The sequence below is a fragment of the Zalophus californianus genome, chromosome 3, assembly GCF_009762305.2.
Source record: "Zalophus californianus isolate mZalCal1 chromosome 3, mZalCal1.pri.v2, whole genome shotgun sequence".
NCBI lineage: Eukaryota > Metazoa > Chordata > Mammalia > Carnivora > Otariidae > Zalophus > Zalophus californianus.
The window spans coordinates 44270958-44293300 of record NC_045597.1 but is presented as its reverse complement, the minus strand read 5'-3'; the positions used below and the strand labels follow the sequence as shown (position 1 = coordinate 44293300).

General features: G+C 38.7%; 1 long non-coding RNA gene across 2 annotated transcripts in view; it reads left to right on the top strand.

Annotated features, from left to right (window-relative positions):
* Positions 1–14713: 14713 nt before the first annotated feature.
* LOC113920263 overlaps positions 14714–22343 on the top strand; it is a 128629-nt gene continuing 120999 nt past the window's right edge. For both annotated transcript variants that reach the window (XR_003519270.1, XR_003519269.2), the window contains exon 1: positions 14714–14824. This is a non-coding gene — a long non-coding RNA (uncharacterized LOC113920263). The remainder of the gene's footprint in view (positions 14825–22343) is intronic.

Genomic DNA, 22343 nt, shown 5'->3' with positions numbered 1-22343 from the left:
AATGGGATCCAGTGAGTAGAAGCCAGGGATGTACTAAACATTCTGTAACACACAGAACAGCCCTTCGCAACAAAGAATTATCTGGTTTAAAATGCAAATAGTGCTGAGGTAGAGAAACACTGGTTTACACAAAGTTTTAAAAATTAGTGTACTTTAGAAAAAAGGGATGCTTACTTAATATGAGTATTAAAGTTCCCCCAAAATGCTAAATTAGTCAAAAAATGTCTTCTGAGGTCGGCAGAGCAAGATGGCAGAGGAGTCGGAGACCTGGATTTCGTCTGGTCTCAGGAATTCAGCTGAATAGGGATCAAACCATTCTGAACACCTAGGAACTCAACAGGAGATCGAAGAAGAGAGTAGCAACTCTCTGAACAGAGAAGCAACCACTTACTGGAAGGTAGGACGTGCAGAGAAGTGAATCCGAGGCGATACTCGGGAGGATAGACGGCGGGGGAGGGGGCCTCCGTGGGCTGCTTCTGGCAAGTGCTAGAGCCATAGAGCACAAAATTGGAACTTTTAGAAGACCGCTCCGCTGAGGGACGTCACTCCAGTGGCTAAGCGGGAGGTGGAAAGCTCGCAGGACGGTGTGGACTCAGGACCATCGGGGTCACAGAGAGACCGGGGCTGCCTGAGTGCAGCAGACCTCCCAGGTATCAGAGCGGGGAAGCCGGCTGCAGAGACGGAGCCCAGGCGCGGGCTCTCAGCTCGGGGTTGCCATAAACTGTGAACCGCGGCCCAGTCGGGCCACTGCGCCTCCAGCAGGGACCCAACAAGCAGCAGAGCCATGGAGACTCCCCTCCCTCCCCCAGGAGGAGCGGCGCGGGAACGCACCGCAGGGATCTGCTGGGTTTGGAGACTCCACATGGGGTCAGGTGCCAGACATAGAAACGCTCCGTCACAGGCCGGGTGAGCACAGAGTGCGGCCGGAGACCGGGGAGACGGGAGTGATTGACTGCTTTTCTCTGGGGGCGCACTGAGGAGCGGGGCCCCGAGTTCTCAGCTCCTCCGGGCAGAGAGTGGTAGGCCACCATTTTCACCCTGGTCCTCCAAAGCTGTACCGAGAGCTTGCAGGGAACAAAAGCTCCTGAGAGCAAACCCGAGCAGCTTGCTTAGCCCGGACCGACAAGGGCGGGGCAATTCAGCCTCCGGCAAAGACATTTGGGAAACACGGCAACAGGCCCCTCCCCCAGAAGATCAGCACGAACAGCCAGCAAGCCAAGACCACGTTTACCGATCAAGGAGAACGGGAGAACTCCAGCGCTAGGGGAATACTGCACATAGAATTCATGACTTTTTTACCATGATTCATTAGTTTTTCAAAGTTAATTTTTTTAGCTGTTTTTTGTTTTTTTGTTTTTTTGAATTTTTCTTTTTCCCTTTTTCAACCATCTTATCAATCCCTTTTTTAAAAAAACATTTTTTATTTTTCATTTTTAGAGTCATATTTTATCCCTTCATAGTAGTTACCCTTATTTTTGGCATATATATGTAAGTTCTTCTCTCTTTAAAATTTTGAGATACAGTTTCTTCTAACAGATCAAAATATACCCTAAATCACTAGTGTATGGCTTTGTTCTAGTCTCCTGCCTGATCACAGTCTCTCCCATTTTTTTTTCCTTTTCTTTTGTTTTTAAATCTTCTTCTTTCTTCTTTCAAACAACTTCTTATCAAATCTGTGTATAAAACCTTTTATAGTTTTCATCTTTACAGTCATCTTACATCCCTTCATTGTATCAACCCTTATTTTGTACATATATAAGTCTTTCTTCCTTTAAAATTTTTGGAGGCACTTTCTTCTAACAGACCAAAATACACCCAAAATCTAGTGTGTGGCACTGATCTATGCACTAGCCTGATCATATTTGATCATTACCTGTTTTTTTGTTGTTGTTGTTTTGTTTTGTTTGTTTTTATCTTTTTCTTTTTTTCTCTCTTTCTTTTTTCTTTCTTTCCCTTTCTTTTCCCCTGGTTTCAGGTCCTTTCTGATTTGTATAGAGTATATTTTCTGGGGACGTTGTTACCCTGTTACCATTTTGTTCTCTCATTCATCTGTTCTTCTCTGGACAACATGACAAGATGAAAAAAATCACCTCAGCAAAAGGAACAAGAGGTAGTACCGTCTGCCAGGGACTGACTCAGTAGGGACATTAGTACAATGTTGGACCTAGAGTTCAGAATCATGACTTTAAAGATACTAGCTGAGCTTGAAAAATCATGGAAGTTATTGGAGAAACCCTCTCTGGAGAAATAAAAGAACTAAAATCTAACCAAGTCGAAATCAAAAAGGCTATTAATGAGGTGCAATCAAAAATGGGGGCACTAACTGCTAGGATAAATGAGGCAGAAGAGAGAATCAGCGATATAGAAGACCAAATGACGGAAAATAAAGAGGCTGAGAAAAAGATAAACAAGTACAGGATCACGAGGGTAGAATTCGAGAGATAAGCGATACGATAAGACGAAACAACATTAGAATAATTGGGATCCCAGAAGAAGAAGAAAAGAGAGAGAGAGGGGCAGAAGGTATACTGGAGCAAATTATAGCAGAGAACTTCCCTAATGTGGGGAAGGAAACAGGCATCAAAATCCAGGAGGCACAGAGAACCCCTCTCAAAATCAATAAAAATAGGTCAACACCCCGACATCTAATAGTAAAACTTGCGAGTCTCAGAGACAAAGAGAAAATCCTGAAAGCAGCTCGGGAGAAGAGATATGTAACCTACAGTGGTAGAAACATTAGATTGGCAACAGACCTATCCACAGAGACCTGGCAGGGCAGAAAGGACTGGCATGAGATCTTTAGAGCACTAAACGAGAAAAATATGCAGCCAAGAATACTATATCCAGCTAGGCTGTCATTGAAAATAGAAGGAGAGGTAAAAAGCTTCCAGGACAAACAAAAACTAAAGGAATTTACAAACACAAAACCAGCCCTAAAAGAAATATTGAAAGGGGTCCTCTAAGCAAAGAGAGAGCCTAAAAGCAGCAAAGATCAGAAAGGAACACAGACAATGTACAGTCACAGTCACCTTACAGGCAATACAATGGCAGTAAATTCATACCTTTCAATAGTTACCCTGAATGTGAATGGGCTAAATGCCCCAATCAAAAGACACAGGCTATCAGATTGGATTAAAAAATAAGACCCATCCATATGCTGTCTGCAAGAGACTCATTTTAGACCCAAAGACACCCCCAGATTGAAAGTGAGGGGGTGGAAAACCATTTACCATGCTAGTGGACACCAAAAGAAAGCTGGGGTGGCAATCCTTATATCAGACAAATTAGGTTTTAAAACAAACACTGTAATAAGAGATGAAGAAGGACACTATATCTTACTCAAAGGGTCTATCCAACCAAGAAGATCTAACAATTGTAAATATCTATGCCCCTAACATGGGAGCAGCCAATTATATAAGCCAATTAATAACAAAAGCAAAGAAACACATGGACAACAATCCAATAATAGTGGGGGACTTTAACACCCCCCTGACTGAAATGGACAGATCATCTAAGCAAAAGATCAACAAGGAAATAAAGACTTTAAATGACACACGGGACCAAATGGACTTCACAGACATATTCAGAACATTCCATCCCAAAGCAACGGAATACACATTCTTCTCTAGTGCCCATGGAACATTCTCCAGAATTGATCACATCCTAGGTCACAAATCACGTCTCAACCGATATCAAAAGATTGGGATCATTCCCTGCATATTTTCAGACCACAATGCTTTGAAACTAGAACTCAATCACAAGAGGAAAGTCAGAAAGAACTCAAATACATGGAGGCTAAAGAGCATCCTACTAAAGAATGAAGGGGTCAACCAGGAAATTAAAGAAGAATTAAAAAAATTCATGGAAACCAATGAAAATGAAAACACAACTGTCCAAAATCTTTGGGATACAGCAAAGGAAGTCCCAAGAGGAAAGTATATAGCAATACAAGTCTTTCTCAAGAAACAAGAAAGGTCTCAAATACACAACCTAACCCTTCACCTAAAGGAGCTAGAGAAAGAACAGCAAATAAAGGCTAAACCCAGCAGGAGAAGAGAAATAATAAAGATCAGAGCAGAAACCAATGAAATAGAAACCAAAAGAACAGTAGAACAGATCAACAAAACTAGGAGCTGGTTCCTTGAAAGAATTAACAAGATTGATAAACCCCTGGCCAGACTTACCCAAAAGAAAAGAGAAATGACCCAAATCAACAAAATCATGAATAAAAGAGGAGAGATCACAACCAACACCAAAGAAATACAAACAGTTATAAGAACATATTACGAGCAACTCTATGCCAGCAAATTAGATAACCTGGAAGAAATGGGTGCATTCCTAGAGATGTATCAACTACCAAAACTGAACCAGGAAGAAATAGAAAACCTGAACAGACCTATAACCACTAAGGAAATTGAAGCAGTCATCAAAAATCTCCCAACAAACAGAAGCCCAGGGCCAGATGGCTTCCCAGGGGAATTCTATCAGATATTTCAAGAAGAATTAATACCTATTCTCCTGAAACTGTTCCAAAAAATAGAAATGGAAGGAAAACTTCCAAACTCATTTTATGAGGCCACCATTACCTTGATCCCAAAACCAGACAAAGACCCCATCAAAAAGGAGAATTACAGACCAATATCCTTGATGAACATGGATGCAAAAATTCTCACCAAAATACTAGCCAATAGGATCCAACAGTACATTAAAAGGATTATCCACCATGACCAAGTGGGATTTATACCTGGGCTGCAAGTTTGGTTCAACATCCGCAAACCAATAAACGTGATACAATACATTAACAAAAGAAAGAACAAGAGTCATATGATCCTCTCAATAGATGCAGAAAAAGCATTTGACAAAGTACAGCATCCTTTCTTGATCTAAACTCTTCAGAGTATAGGGATAGAGGGTACATACCTCAATATCATAAAAGCCATCTATGAAAAACCTACAGTGAATATCATTCTCAATGGGAAAAGCTGAGAGCTTTTCCCCTAAGGTCAGGAACGTGGCAGGGATGTCCACTATCACCACTGCTATTCAACAAAGTTTTAGAGGTCCTAGCCACAGCAATCAGACAACAAAAAGAAATCAAAGGCATCCAATTCGGCAAATAAGAAGTCACTCTTTGCAGATGATATGATACTGTATGTGGAAAACCCAAAAGACTCCACCCCAAAACTGCTAGAACTCATACAGGAATTCAGTAAAGTAGCAGGATATAAAATCAATGCACAGAAATCAGTGGCATTCCTATACACCAACAACAAGACAGAAGAGAGACAAATCAAGGAGTCGATCCCATTTACAATTGCACCCAAAACCATAAGATACCTAGGAATAAATCTAACCAAAGAGGCAAAGGATCTGTACTCAGTAAACTATAAAATACTCATGAAAGAAATTGAAGAAGACACAAAGAAATGGAAAAACGTTCCATGCTCATGGATTGGAAGAACAAACATTGTGAAGATGTCAATGCTACCTGGAGCAATCTACACATTGAATGCAATCCCCATCAAAATACCATCCACCTTTTTCAAAGAAATGGAACAAATAATCCTAAAATTTGTATGGAACCAGAAGAGACCCCGAATAGCCAGAGGAATGTTGAAAAAGAAAAGCAAAGCGGGCGGCATCACAATTCTAGACTTCCAGCTCTATCACAAAGCTGTCATCATCAAGACAGTATGGTACTGGCACAAAAACAGACACATAGATCAATGGAACAGAATAGGGAGCCCAGAAATGAACCCTCAACTCTATGGTCAACTCATCTTTGACAAAGCAGGAAAGAATGTCCAATGGCAAAAAGACAGTCTCTTCAACAAATTGTGTTGGGAAAATTGGACAGCCACATGCAGAAGAATGAAACTGGACCATTTCCTTACACCACACACAAAAATAGACTCCAAATGGTTGAAAGACCTAAACGTGAGACAGGAGTCCATCAAAATCCTCAAGGAGAACACAGGCAGCAACCTCTTCGACCTCGGCCGCAGCAACTTCTTCCTAGAAACATCGCCAAAGGCAAGGGAAGCAAGGGCAAAAATGAATTATTGGGATTTCATCAAGATAAAAAGCTTTTGCACAGCAAAAGAAACAGTCCGCAAAACCAAAAGACAACCAACAGTATGGGAGAAAATATTTGCAAATGACATATCAGATAAAGGGCTAGTATCCAAAATCTATAAAGAACTTATCAAACTCAACACCCAAAGTACAAATAATCCAATCAAGAAATGGGCAGAAGACTTGAACAGATATTTTTCCAAAGAAGACATCCAAATGGCCAACAGACACATGAAAAAGTGCTCAACATCGCTCGGCATCAGGGAAATCCAAATCAAAACCTCAATGAGATACCACCTCACACCCATCAGAATTGCTAAAAATTAACAAGTCAGGAAACGACAGATGTTGGCGGGGATGCGGAGAACGGGGAACCCTCCTACACTGTTGGTGGGAATGCAAGCTGGTGCAACCCCTCTGGAAAACAGTAGGGAGGTTCCTCAAACAGTTGAAAATAGAGCTACCATACGATCTAGCAATTGCACTACTGGGTATTTACCCCAAAATTACAAATGTAGGGATTCAAAGGGGTACGTGCACCCCAATGTTTATAGCAGCAGTGTCCACAATAGCCAAACTGTGGAAAGAGCCAAGATGTCCATCGACAGATGAATGGATAAAGAAGATGTGGTGTATATACACAATGGAATATTATGCAGCCATCAAAAGGAATGAGCTCTTGCCATTTGCAACGACATGGATGGAACTGGAGGGTGTTATGCTGAGTGAAATAAGTCAATCAGAGAAAGACATGTATCATATGACCTCGCTGATATGAGGAATATTTAACCTCAGGAAACAAACTGAGGGTTGCTGGAGTGGTGGGGGGTGGGAGGGATGGGGTAGCTGGGTGATAGACATTGGGGAGGGTAAGTGCTATGGTGAGCGCTGTGAATTGTGCAAGACTTTTCAATCACAGATCTGTACTTCTGAAACAATAATGCAATATATGTTAAGAAAAAAAAAGAAGAAAATAGCAGGAGGGGAAGAATGAAGGGGAGTAAGTTGGAGGGGGAGACGAACGAGGAGAGATGATGGACTCTGAAAAACAAACTGAGGTTTCTAGAGGGGAGGAGGGTGGGGGAATGGGTTAGCCTGGTGATGGGTATTAAAGAGGGCATGTTCTGCGTGGAGCACTGGGTGTTATGCACAAACAATGAATCATGGAACACTATATCAAAAACATGATGTAATGTATGCTGATTAACATAACAATAAAAAATTTAAAAAAATAATGTAGTACAATAACTAATACAACCATTTAGTGCTTCTTCCCCTGGGTTCAATAAGTTTTTATGAAAACATTCTGAGTGGCACATTACCACTCACCAGATCAGCCATTCCACTTTCTAAGATCTCCCAGGAACTTAAAAAATTCAGGACAATAAAGAGAAAACTTTAAGTAACAGGATCCTATACACGAATGTTTATCATATATACAAATGCTTAAGCTTTAAACAGATACACAACATAAAGTCAATGAAACCTTTTGATTTACTTTATACTTATACTTTGCTTTACTTTACTTACACTTTATAATTTGCATTGTTATTTTGTTCTGCACGTACGTTTCTAGTATTACATTAATGAGATATGTTATCTCATTTAGTCCTCTTACAACCACCCTACAAGGAAGCAGTAAAAATCCCAATTTTATAGATAAAGATAGGGAGCAACAAAAAAATTAAGCAATTATACCCAGTTGATGTAACACGATTAAGAAGGTGAGTCAGGATTCTAATCCAAACCTGTCTGTATTTTCTGGTGAAGTATACTGACTCAGCCTGCAAACCTCATTTACCTCATGCCCAATAATTGGCATAATTTTCTTTATCATGAATGAACATGGGTTGCTCTCATTTCCATACATAGCATCCCAGCATTTCATAACTGCATTGTGTGTGAATCTTGGAGCAGTTCAGAAACTTATTTTAACCTCTCCCACCGTTGAAAAATCATGTCTCAGGAGTGCCTGGGTGGCTCAGTCAGTTGAGGGTCTGCCTTCCATTCAGGTCATGACCCAGGGTCCTGGGATCAAGCCCCATGGCAGCCTCCCTGCTCAGTGGGGAGCCTGCTTTTCCTTCTCCCTCTGCCTGCCACTCCCCCTGCTTGTGCTCTCTCCCTCTCTGTCAAATAAATAAAACCTTTAAAAAAAAGAAAAAAGAAAAATTATCTGTCTCTCTCCATTCCCTCTTGGCTCCAAATACTTGGCCATACAAAATTCTGGTTCCATTGTTTCTTACCTTTAGAAAATCACCCTGGCTATGTTGTGGAACTATTTAGCCTATTCCCTGTCTGATACTCACACATGCAGAGCAGAGCAACCCAGAAGGTGTGTGCACTGCCAGGAAACAATAGTGGGGCTTAGCTGCTTTTCATACTCTCTGGGCTATGCAAACACATCTGGCCCCTCTGTATTCTGATACCCCTTTGTTTACTACAATCAGCATATTTTAGTGCAATAATTTCAACTACTCAAAGCTATCTTTTCCTCTTTATGATACATTTTTAAATACCTTCCAAATATTGAAGACAGATTCTAAGAGCATTCACAGATGACTGTTAGTTACTTTTTCAGTTTTCTTGCAGTTTAAAGAAAAGCTCTGGGTTCTATTTTAAAAGTTGAGACATTTTATTTTGGAGAAAAGTTTGATGTTTGATGTGCAGTTTCTAAGTTTGTACTTCATGTGTTTTTTGCCATTCAGCATGCTTTGGGGTTATTTTTTATTTTGATGCTCTTGAAATTTAGTAAATACAATAGATGGCCTTAACTGTAAATCCCTGTGACATTTTTAAAATAATGCCTAGTTTAAAATATATTTAATTTCACTGATGTCTTTTGCTATTTAGAAGATATATGTAGGAAGTGAAGAGAAATCTAAGTTAAAAGTTTGATGAAAATATATCTCTTGTCCTTGAATTAGTTTTCCACACTCTATTACATTTACAAATTAAGATACTGCTAAATCAAGATTTAATTGGCAGTGTAGCTATCTATTTCTGAAAATATTTTTTTTTAACCTTTGGTTTCACAATGCCTAAACATTTACTCCACATTCACCACAGCCTAAAACTCCATGATTACTTTAAAGGTGTGGGAGAAGCAATTGGAGGAAGTGTTATTTGGACCAAACTTCATCCTCATTTAATTTTGACAAGTTTGAGGCATATTTCATCTCTACTGATTTAAAGCTCTTGGATTTGATTTGTATTTTCAAGCAGAGTTTTGGAGAGTTTTGTTTTCAAACTCTGAAGAAAAATCAAACCCATCAGACTTTGAAAATCAACAGTAGATATAATAAAATCTCTCAATGCCTCCCCATAGTCTTTGAAGACAAAATTCCAACTTTTTAGTATGGCAAGATAGCTCTCCCTTTATGACTCAGGACTCAGAAACACTCGGTTCTCTGCATCCCTGAACAAAGCCATTGTCCCAGCTATATATGATGACTACTGGCTCTTAAGCACTCAAGGCTCTCTCTAACAGGTAGACCCATGCAGACTTTCCTCCCACTCAGTGCAATTCTTTTTCCAACTGTTTTGCTCTTATTAACACCTCTACATTGCTGCAGAAATTAATTAACACTAGTGAAGTCCCTGTATGCTTGAATGTTGTAGCAAGAAGGAACCCAAAGAAGGTCACATAAAAATCAAGCTATGGAAGCAAATGGATCCTTTTCTTAACATTAAAATGGAAGTTACTTATTTCCAGAAATCCATGTGATCTCTGGGCACTGTTTCGTCTACAGCTTACACTGACTAGAGCTGTTTTTACTTTAAGTCTTAAATTGATATTATGTGGCATAATTGGTACTTAATGCAAATGGGATTGAGAACTTCAGAAAGTTCTACTTTAAGAGCACTGGAAATAAGCTCTAAATACAAAGTAAAAATTAAGCTTCAAATGGGAATGTACTAGTGTTATGCAGGTCAGAACAATGATCTTATTTGGGTTAACCCTTCTGCTCCAGTGCTAATGTATAGAGAAAAATTCTTCTGTGGAGTTTGTTTTGTTTTGTCTTCTTGGAGGGGTGGATGGAAGAAGAAGGAAAATCAATTAGATTGCAACGGCTAACACTTTCGTGATGGAGTCCAGCTAAGAGAGGATGGAGTTCAGGAGAGGATGTAGTATTGAAAGTGGAGGGGTGCCTGGGTGGCTCAGTCAGTTAAGCGACTGCCTTCACCTCAGGTCATAATCCCACAGTCCTGGGATCTAGTGCTGTATGGAGTCCCACATTGGGCTTCCTGCTTAGCAGGGGGTTGCTTCTCCCTCTGCCCCCTCCCACCCCACAAATGCTCTCTCTCTCCCTCTGTCTCTCTTGCAAAAATAAATAAATAAAATCTAAAAATAAAAGTGGACAAATAAGGACAGATTCACAATATGAAATTGGCACACTTCATTGATGAACTGATTTGCGGGAGATGAGGGTAGGTAGAGGAAATGAAGGAAATGAAGATGATGATGACATTTCTTGCTTGAACATGTGGGTGAAGGCAGTGCCATTTCTTGAGATATAAAAGATTGAGGTAAACAATAGGAATTGGAGGAGAGAAGAGATTGCAAAAACAGAGAATGAGTTCAACCAATGGGAACAAATGATTATTTCAAAAAGCATAAGGAAATACAGTTCATAAAACAAATCACCTTCCTTTGGGGCTTTATGAGAGCAATACAAATATCAGAAATATTGCCCTTGTGTAAATTCACATCAAAGGAAATCAAGAATTCATTTTCTTCAAAAGAGTTTCAATTCCCCCCTCCATTATTATGCCAGTAAATTATTTCACTAATATTTGGTAAACTGAATTTTAACATAATTTTAGTACTTCACATATGAATATCCATATGACTCTGGGAAAAAAATAGAATCACTTTGGATCTAGTAATTATAAAATGTAGCTCCAGAAAATATCTATTAGCAAAATCCATTACGCCTCTAAGGGTTTTGGCAAATTGCTCCCAATAGTGCTTTTAGTAATGCTTTTATATCTTCCCAAAGCAGCATGTTAGATACAGGGTGGTAGTCACTAGTAAAATTAAGTTGAGGAATTGTCAAAAATACAGAGCAGCTCATAAAAGGGCATCTTCAAGTCAAAGTAACATGTGGCATTTGGAATCTTAAAATTAAGTGAAGTGAAAACTATGAACAGAGATTTCTACATATTACTTTTATTCAACAAAGTAAAAGATTATTTTAATAATGAAAACAAAAGCATGTAAAAACAGCAAACTCAACAGAAATGAATCTATGAAATGGAGCATAGCTTATTTTCTTGTAGCTAATAAAGTACATAAATAACAAATTTTTCATTAATGATGAACTTTGAAAGTCATCCAGATATCCTCAGAGTAATTTCTGATAACCTGTTCACTGAACCCATTTGTTGCTTCCTGAACCCACTCATTGCTTTTCTTTTGGATCAGGTATCACTACAATTGCCAAAATTCTAAGAAATCATATATAAATAACACGTTAGCCTTATTGTACATATATTCATAAAAATGCGATATATGATGAATAATTCCAGTGTTCTTCCTCTCTAAGGAGAACCATCTCTTGTAACCACCAGTGAAACACTAGTTCTTTAAAGTTTTTTGGTTTGTTTACTAGTTTTATTTTCTCCAGATCAGTCACTCTAACTTACCAGAACTAACTTACCAGAATTCCCTGTCCACATTATGTGTAACATTTATTAGAAATAAGGACATCTTTTCTGGGATTCTGTTCACTCATGGAATTCAAATACTTTTTGTTTAAAAAAAAGGAAAAGAAAAAAGAGGACTTTTTACAGCTTTTACAAAAAAAAAAAAAGATTTAAATTTCATGAATGAACTGAATCCCAGGAAATTCCTCTTCTTTTTCTAGACAGAATCATTGTAAATGTTGGATATATGTTTACTCTATGAATGAATGAATGAATAAACAAATGAATGGAAGGCAGACCTTCCAGCTTCTGCTCTTCCCTTAACTATGTTTATGTTCACCATATCATCTGTGATCCTGTTAACATACGGGTTGGGTTCTTTCACTCTTCTGGCTCAAAACTTTTGAATAGCTCCCACCTTTCCTTGAGTAAATTCCCATTATTACCCTGACCTATAAGGCTTCATGAGGATGAATCCTCATTTCTCCTCTGACTTCACATCCTCCTGTCCTATATTTGTTCACTTTAATCTAGCCCTCCAGCCTCCTACAACCCACCATGCTCATCCCAGACAAGGGCCTTTGTACTCTGATTGCTGTACTCTTTACCCAAATGTTGCTCAGTTATCAAATACAAGGTATTCACCTAAATGTAAACTTCTCAATGAAACATTCCCTGACCACTCTATTTAAAAAGCATATTCTCCATCACTCCCTGTCTCTGTTCTCTATTTTATTTTTGTCCATAGTATTTATCACCATCTAGTACTTCACAAACTTACTTATTTCTTTTGTTTTTCTGTCTTTACAGACTACAATTTATATATACTCCAAGAAGATAGGGTTTTATCTTTTATAGCCCCCATGCTTAAAACAGTAACACATAGTAGGTGCACAATAAATACTTTTGTATAGTGAATGAATCTAACCAACTATCCTGACAGCTTTGAATACTCATGTAATTCTTTCTGTAAATGAACCAAGAAGATATATAGTTATTTTGACTAAGCAATAAATATTAAAAAAAAAACATTATTACTCAGGCAGTTATTTCAGGGCACACTTCATTTTCAGCCAAATAAAGCAGCAAAATGAATCATGCCTGGAAGAGTCAGTAGCCAAATATATCCCACATCCACTAATGAACTTTATTAAAGGTTTGTGCATAGACTCTAAAATTATTCAGTCTTCAGTTGAGGAAAACTTTCATTATCTTCGGAGTAGTAAATACTCATCATAAAACTGTCCACAACTTCTGCACTGGGCTTGTCTATATATAATAATATCTGTTTCATTTTGACTCTCATCACAGTACTTATCTACATCCCATTCTTCTGAAAGGATAAAAGGGAAATCCATGTGAAATTGAGGTTGCTGTTCACTACAATTGCAAATGATGTTTGATTGCCATTGACTTCTATACTAAATGGCAAAATGGTGGTATTGGACAAATAATGATCTGTCAGCATGGCATGGCTGAGAAGAAATAAATAAGAATATCTTGAAACAAGAGCCTCTTCTCTATGTTTTAATATCTCACTTGGGGTGAGCCATCTTTCCAATTAGTGCTAAGTATGACCCACAGGTGACCCAGTGATGAAATGTCTCTACATTCTTTTCAAAGCCTGTCAGTGAAATGAATTAACAAAAAGATGAGTGACACTTATAAATTAGTTTGGTTAACTTCCAAGCATACCAAATTAAATAAGCCTTTGCCAAGCTTGATGTATAGAGGATTGCTTGGTCTTAATAATAGCCAAAAGGAGAATCTTTTATTGCAAAATATATTTTATACAATTTTTATGAAAGACAAGATTTCTTTCATTTCTCAAGCCTTCTAGTTTTCTTGAAATTATTAGCAAAATCTGCCTTAAATTCTCATTATATGTCTACTGACTCAGATTCAGCAAAAATCAACCAACATGCCAAAGGAATTTGGGGCTTCAGTCAAGATAAAATTAGTCTTTGATTGTTTGCCATTATGTTATCAAAATAAAAAAAGTGTTGTTTGTTAGCTTGATTCGTTCAAAGAATATTTATTAGGCACCATTAGCTGACATTGTTGCATATTTTCTGCTATTCAGGAGTTTATTTTTAGATGCCCAAAATGCCAAAACAATGCATATAACTGAAAAGTCCATACTGCATGAACAGACTGTCTGGAAAGCTCAGAAGATGCTATGATTCTCAAGGGCCAAGAGAAGAAAGAGAGTCTTTCTGAAAAGATGGTCATAGCAATCAGTTCTGCCAGGGAATAAACAGTCTGACTCAAACTCATTAAGGACAAAGTCCCCCTAAAGGCAGCATGCTTTCTTTTGTCATCTGGATGATATTGTATAGGAAATCAAATAGAATATTTCAAGAGCATCCAGGGTAAGAAGATGCCAGGGAATAACCAAATGGCTTTGTGGGAGGATATAAGTAAGTGTGTGTGTGTGTGTGTGTGTACACACCTGTGGGCATTTTTGTGTGTCGGTATGCCCAAGCATATGAATGTTTGGGTATGGACCCATGGGACTATGAGAGGGTGACTATTCCACCACCAACAGAATATTGTAGTGATCCTGGTCAGTTCTTCCAGGCACCGTGCCCACTTGATCTTACAGACAACCAAGAGTGTATCCCTACAGATTGGTCACTGCTGCCTACCTGCAATGTGACCAAGTATCATCCAGTAATCTATACTGTGCACAGCAGTGCTAAGTGGCATATGTAGGGTAGTATGAAACTATAGTGGAGGTAGACAATAATGGATCCAGGGGATATGGCTGGCTAAACATAGTTGTCCATCAGTAAGAAGTGACAGTTTCAGACTGACATGGCTCATTCTCCACTTACCCCAAACAAAGCAGCAGTGCCACCAACCCAAGCACTACTCCCATGAGCTGATCAGTAAGTCTAGAAAAGCCCCCTCACTGAACATCTCCCAGTCTGATGCTTTGCCAAAAGTATCTCTTGATCTCATCTCACTAACTCTAACTTGCATGTTTATTTTAGGAATAAATACATGGGTGTTCATCTCCAGAAAGCCTCAAACCCAGTCCTCTTCTTGATCACAAGATAAACAAAGATAAAGTTTCTATGTTTGTGTGACTGGAAAAAGGGTGAGTTAATAATGTTTCCTGAAGTTCTGTACATAGTGCCTCTTATTTTTTTTTAATCAAGAGGAAAAGAAATATATTTTGACTAGAGTATGGGAAGAGATGAATTATGTTATATTAAAATAAATTGTTCATAATCACTGAAGACCTCTACAATTCAGAGCTATGTATTTCTATGATAAATGCAGTATATGGACATATTGCTAAATTATTGAGCAATTTACAGAAAGACATATTTATGTTTTATACACATGGTGTGTGATTCAAGAGACACTAGAACAATGAGAATGGCAAATGGTTTCATCTTGAATTATGACACCTCTTCTTTGATAGTGCAGCCTTGAATGCTGAGCTAAGAAGGATCCTGATGTAATTAATGTCTTGAATCAGCTGAGAAGCGTGACGTGATCTATCAGCAATGTCAGTGGAAAGGTTGAGGAGGCATATGTGTCAAATATTTGTTCTCCCTGGGGCTAAATAGTTTACAATAAAATCTTAAAAAGAATCATAACTATATCCAAAACTAACATCTTAATCTTTCCCTTAAAATCTGCTCAGTCTTATCTAGTTTAGTTCATGACAACTCCATTCATTCAGTTGCTCATGCAAAACCTTTGGTATTATTCTTGTATTCTCTAGTTCTTTCATAACACCTACCCAATTCATTAGAAAATTCTATTGGGTCTATCTTTAAGACATATCCAGAACTCAACTGTTATTCATCATTCCCACCACCACCTTGCTCTAGGTCACTGTCATCTCTTGCCCAGGTTACCAAGAGGCAATGCCAGCTGTTTTCATTTTTACCCTTGCTTTCCCAGAGTCTATAATCCTCAGCACAGTAACTGTATTAGTTTACTATTGTAGCTGAAACAAATTACCACAGAATTAGTGGCTTAAAACAACTATTTATTATCTTACAGTTTCCATGGTTCAAAGTCCAGGCATGGTGTGGCTCCGACAGTTCTCTGTTTAGGCCAAAATCAAGGTGTCAGCAGGTCTGTGTTCTTTTCTGGAGGCTTTAGGGAAAAACATGCTTCCATAATTGTTTGGGTTGATGATGGAACTCAGTTCTATGCAGTGTAGATCTGAGATCCCTGTTTCCTTTCTGGTTTTTGGTTGGGTGTCATTCTCAGCTTCCAGAAGCTGCCCATATGCCTTGGTTTGTGGCCTTTTTTCCACCTTCAGAGCTACCAATAGTGGGTGGCATCTCCCCCATACTTTGAATCTCTCCTTTGCCTACCTCCCTCTTCCACCACATCCCTCTAACACCAGATGGAGAAATTTCTCTGCTATAAGGTCTTAAGTGATTAGATTGGACATGTCCAGATAATCAGTGATGATCTTACTATTTTATGGCCTGTGATCTAATTACGTTTGCAAAGTCTCTTCACATTAGTACCTAGATTAGTACTAATTGAATAACAAAGGAAAGGAACTTTGGAGAATGGCTTTAGAATTCTCTCTACCATAGAAGTCCAAGGATCCTGTGAAAACATAAAGTAGATTATGCTTCTCCTCTGCTCTATACCATATAATGAGTTCTTATCTGGTGCAAAGTAAAAGCCAAATTTCTTAGAATGGCCTACAAAAGAATACACAATCTTTCTTCCATTACCTGTGACTTCATTTCTTATTATCCCTAGTATTTATCTTTTCCTTTAAGACTCTTTTTAAATTTTTTATTGTTATGTTAATCACAATACATCATTAGTTTTTGATGTAGTGTTCCATGATTCATTGTTTGTGCATAACATCCAGTGCTCCACGCAGAATATGCCCTCTTTAATACCCATCACCAGGCTAACCCATTCCCCCACCCTCCTCCCCTCTAGAAACCTCAGTTTGTTTTTCAGAGTCCATCATCTCTCATGGTTCGTCTCTCCCTCCAACTTACTCCCCTTCATTCTTCCCCTCCTGCTATTTTCTTCTTTTTTTTTCTTAACATATATTGCATTATTGTTTCAGAAGTACAGATCTGTGATTGAAAAGTCTTGCACAATTCACAGCGCTCACCATAGCACTTACCCTCCCCAATGTCTATCACCCAGCTACCCCATCCCTCCCACCCCCCACCACTCCAGCAACCCTCAGTTTGTTTCCTGAGGTTAAATATTCCTCATATCAGCGAGGTCATATGATACATGTCTTTCTCTGATTGACTTATTTCACTCAGCATAACACCCTCCAGTTCCATCCATGTCGTTGCAAATGGCAAGAGCTCATTCCTTTTGATGGCTGCATAATATTCCATTGTGTATATACACCACATCTTTATCCATTCATCTGTCGATGGACATCTTGGCTCTTTCCACAGTTTGGCTATTGTGGACACTGCTGCTATAAACATTGGGGTGCACGTACCCCTTCGGGTCCCTACATTTGTATCTTTGGGGTAAATACCCAGTAGTGCAATTGCTAGATGGAATGGTAGCTCTAATTTCAACTGTTTGAGGAACCTCCCTACTGTTTTCCAGAGGGGTTGCACCAGCTTGCATTCCCACCAACAGTGTAGGAGGGTTCCCCGTTCTCCGCATCCCCGCCAACATCTGTCGTTTCCTGATTTGTTAATTTTTAGCCATTCTGATGGGTGTGAGGTGGTATCTCATTGAGGTTTTGATTTGGATTTCCCTGATGCCGAGCGATGTTGAGCACTTTTTCATGTGTCTGTTGGTCATTTGGATGTCTTTGGAAAAATGTCTGTTCAAGTCTTCTGCCCATTTCTTGATTGGATTATTTGTTCTTTGTGTTGAGTTTGATAAGTTCTTTATAGATTTTGGATACTAGCCCTTTATCTGATATGTCATTTGCAAATATTTTCTCCCATACTGTTGGTTGTCTTTTGGTTTTGCGGACTGTTTCTTTTGCTGTGCAAAAGCTTTTTATCTTGATGAAATCCCAATAGTTCATTTTTGCCCTTGCTCCCTTGCCTTTGGCGATGTTTCTAGGAAGAAGTTGCTGCGGCCGAGGTCGAAGAGGTTGCTGCCTGTGTTCTCCTTGAGGATTTTGATGGACTCCTGTCTCACGTTTAGGTCTTTCAACCATTTGGAGTCTATTTTTGTGTGTGGTGTAAGGAAATGGTCCAGTTTCATTCTTCTGCATGTGGCTGTCCAATTTTCCCAACACAATTTGTTGAAGAGACTGTCTTTTTGCCATTGGACATTCTTTCCTGCTTTGTCAAAGATGAGTTGACCATAGAGTTGAGGGTCCATTTCTGGGCTCCCTATTCTGTTCCATTGATCTATGTGTCTGTTTTTGTGCCAGTACCATACTGTCTTGATGATGACAGCTTTGTGATAGAGCTGGAAGTCTAGAATTGTGATGCCGCCCGCTTTGCTTTTCTTTTTCAATATTCCTCTGGCTATTCGGGGTCTCTTCTGGTTCCATACAAATTTTAGGATTATTTGTTCCATTTCTTTGAAAAAGGTGGATGGTATTTTGATGGGGATTGCATTCAATGTGTAGATTGCTCCAGGTAGCATTGACATCTTCACAATGTTTGTTCTTTCAATCCATGAGCATGGAACGTTTTTCCATTTCTTTGTGTCTTCTTCAATTTCTTTCATGAGTATTTTATAGTTTTCTGAGTACAGATCCTTTGCCTCTTTGGTTAGATTGATTCCTAGGTATCTTATGGTTTTGGGTGCAATTGTAAATGGGATCGACTCCTTGATTTGTCTCTCTTTTGTCTTGTTGTTGGTGTATAGGAATGCCACTGATTTCTGTGCATTGCTTTTATATCCTGCTACTTTACTGAATTCCTGTATGAGTTCTAGCAGTTTTGGGGTGGAGTCTTTTGGGTTTTCCACATACAGTATCATATCATCTGCAAAGAGTGACTTCTTATTTGCCGATTTGGATGCCTTTGATTTCTTTTTGTTGTCTGATTGCTGTGGCTAGGATCTCTAATACTATGTTGAATAGCAGTGGTGATAGTGGACATCCCTGCCACATTCCTGACCTTAGGGGAAAAGCTCTCAGCTTTTCCCCATTGAGAATGATATTCACTGTAGGTTTTTCATAGATGGCTTTTATGATATTGAGGTATGTACCCTCTATCCCTATACTCTGAAGACTTTAGATCAAGAAAGGATGCTGTACTTTGTCAAATGCTTTTTCTGCATCTATTGAGAGGATCATATGACTCTTGTTCTTTCTTTTGTTAATGTATTGTATCACGTTTATTGGTTTGCGGATGTTGAACCAACCTTGCAGCCCAGGTATAAATCCCACTTGGTCATGGTGGATAATCCTTTTAATGTACTGTTGGATCCTATTGGCTAGTATTTTGGTGAGAATTTTTGCATCCATGTTCATCAAGGATATTGGTCTGTAATTCTCCTTTTTGATGGGGTCTTTGTCTGGTTTTGGGATCAAGGTAATGGTGGCCTCATAAAATGAGTTTGGAAGTTTTCCTTCCATTTCTATTTTTTGGAACAGTTTCAGGAGAATAGGTATTAATTCTTCTTGAAATGTCTGATAGAATTCCCCTGGGAAGCCATCTGGCCCTGGGCTTCTGTTTGTTGGGAGATTTTTGATGACTGCTTCAATTTCCTTAGTGGTTATAGGTCTGTTCAGGTTTTCTATTTCTTCCTGGTTCAGTTTTGGTAGTTGATACATCTCTAGGAATGCACCCATTTCTTCCAGGTTATCTAATTTGCTGGCATAGAGTTGCTCGTAATATGTTCTTATAACTGTTTGTATTTCTTTGGTGTTGGTTGTGATCTCTCCTCTTTCATTCATGATATTGTTGATTTGGGTCATTTTTCTTTTCTTTTGGGTAAGTCTGGCCAGGGGTTTATCAATCTTGTTAATTCTTTCAAGGAACCAGCTCCTAGTTTCGTTGATCTGTTCTACTGTTCTTTTGATTTCTATTTCATTGATTTCTGCTCTGATCTTTATTATTTCTCTTCTCCTGCTGGGTTTAGCCTTTATTTGCTGTTATTTCTCCAGCTCCTTTAGGTGAAGGGTTAGGTTGTGTATTTGAGACCTTTCTTGTTTCTTGAGAAAGGCTTGTATTGCTATATACTTTCCTCTCAGGACTGCCTTTGCTGTATCCCAAAGATTTTGGACAGTTGTGTTTTCATTTTCATTGGTTTCCATGAATTTTTTTAATTCTTCTTTAATTTCCTGGTTGACCCCTTCATTCTTTAGTAGGATGCTCTTTAGCTTCCATGTATTGGAGTTCTTTCCGACTTTCCTCTTGTGATTGAGTTCTAGTTTCAAAGCACTGTGGTCTGAAAATATGCAGGGAATGATCCCAATCTTTTGGTACCGGTTGAGACCTGATCTGTGACCTAGGATGTGATCAATTCTGGAGAATGTTCCATGGGCACTAGAGAAGAATGTGTATTCCGTTGCTTTTGGATGGAATGTTCTGAATATGTCTGTGAAGTCCATTTGGTCCCGTGTGTCATTTAAAGTCTTTATTTCCTTGTTGATCTTTTGCTTAGATGGTCTGTCCATTTCAGTCAGGGGGGTGTTAAAGTCCCCCACTATTATCGGATTGTTGTCAATGTGTTTCTTTGCTTTTGTTATTAATTGGCTTATATAATTGGCTGCTCCCATGGTCGGGGCATAGATATTTACAATTGTTAGATCTTCTTGTTGGATAGACCCTTTAAGTAGGATATAGTGTCCTTCCTCATCTCTTATTACAGTCTTTGTTTTAAAATCTAGTTTGTCTGATATAAGGATTGCCACCCCAGCTTTCTTTTGGTGTCCATTAGCATGGTAAATGGTTTTCCACCCCCTCACTTTCAATCTGGGGGTGTCTTTGGGTCTAAAATGAGTCTCTTGCAGACAGCATATGGATGGGTCTTGTTTTTTAATCCAATCTGATAGCCTGTGTCTTTTGATTGGGGCATTTAGCCCATTTACATTCAGGGTAACTATTGAAAGGTATGAATTTACTGCCATTGTATTGCCTGTAAGGTGACTGTTACTGTATGTTGTCTGTGTTCCTTTCGGATCTATGCTGCTTTTAGGCTCTCTCTTTGCTTAGAGGACCCCTTTCAATATTTCTTGGAGGGCTGGTTTCGTGTTTGCAAATTCCTTTAGTTTTCGTTTGTCCTGGAAGCTTTTTACCGCTCCTTCTATTTTCAATGACAGCCTAGCTGGATATAGTATTCTTGGCTGCATATTTTTCTCGTTTAGTGCTCTGAAGATATCTTGCCAGTCCTTTCTGGCCTGCCAGGTCTCTGTGGATAGGTCTGTTGCCAATCTAATATTTTTACCATTGTAGGTTATATATCTCTTCTCCCGAGCTGCTTTCAGGATTTTCTCTTTGTCTCTGAGACTCGTAATTTTTACTATTAGATGTCGGGGTGTTGACCTATTATTATTGATTTTGAGAGGGGTTTTCTGTGCCTCCTGGATTTTGATGCCTGTTTCCTTCCTCACATTAGGGAAGTTCTCTGCTATTATTTGCTCCAATATTCCTTCTGCCACTCTCTCTCTTTCTTCTTCTTCTGGGATCCCAATTATTCTAATGTTGTTTCATCTTATCGTATCACTTATCTCTCGAATTCTGCCCTCGTGATCCTGTAGTTGTTTCTCCCTCTTTTTCTCAGCCTCTTTATTTTCCATCATTTGGTCTTCTATATCACTGATTCTCTCTTCTGCCTCATTTATCCTAGCAGTTAGTGCCCCCATTTTTGATTGCACCTCATCAATAGCCTTTTTGATTTCGACTTGGTTAGATTTTAGTTCTTTTATTTCTCCAGAAAGGGTTTCTCTAATAACTTCCACGCTTTTTTCAAGCCCAGCTAGTATCTTTAAAGTCATGATTCTGAACTCTAGGTCCGACATCGTACTAATGTCCCTATTGAGTAGGTCTCTGGCTGACGGTACTACCTCTTGTTCTTTTTGCTGAGGTGATTTTTTCGTCTTGTCATTTTGTCCAGAGGAGAATAGATGAATGAGAGAACAAAATGCTAACAGGTTTACAACGTCCCCAGCAAATATACTGTATACAAATCAGAAAAGACCTGAAATCAGGGGAAAAGAAAGGGAAAGAAAGAAAAAAGAAAGAGAAAAAAAAAAAAGGAAAAAAGAAGATAAAAACAAAAACAGAACAATAGAAAAAAAGCAGAATGTGATCAAATATGATCAGGCTAGTGCATAGATCAGTGCCACACACTTGATTTTGGGCGTATTTTGGTCTGTTAGAAAAAAGTGCCTCCTAAAATTTTAAAGGAAGAAAGACATATATGTACAAAATAAGGGTTGATACAATGAAGGGATAGAAGATGACTGTAAATATGAAAATTATAAAAGATTATATAAAAGGACTTGATAAGAAGTTGTTTGAAAAAAGAAAGAAGATTTAAAAAAAAAAAGAAAAAATGGAGAGAATGTGATCAGGCAGGAGACTAGAACAGAGCCATACACTAGTGATTTAGGGTATATTTTTATCTGTTAGAAGAAACTGTATCTCAAAATTTTAAAGAGAGAAGAACTTACATATATATGCCAAAAATAAGGGTAACTACTATGAAGGGATAAAATATGACTCTAAAAC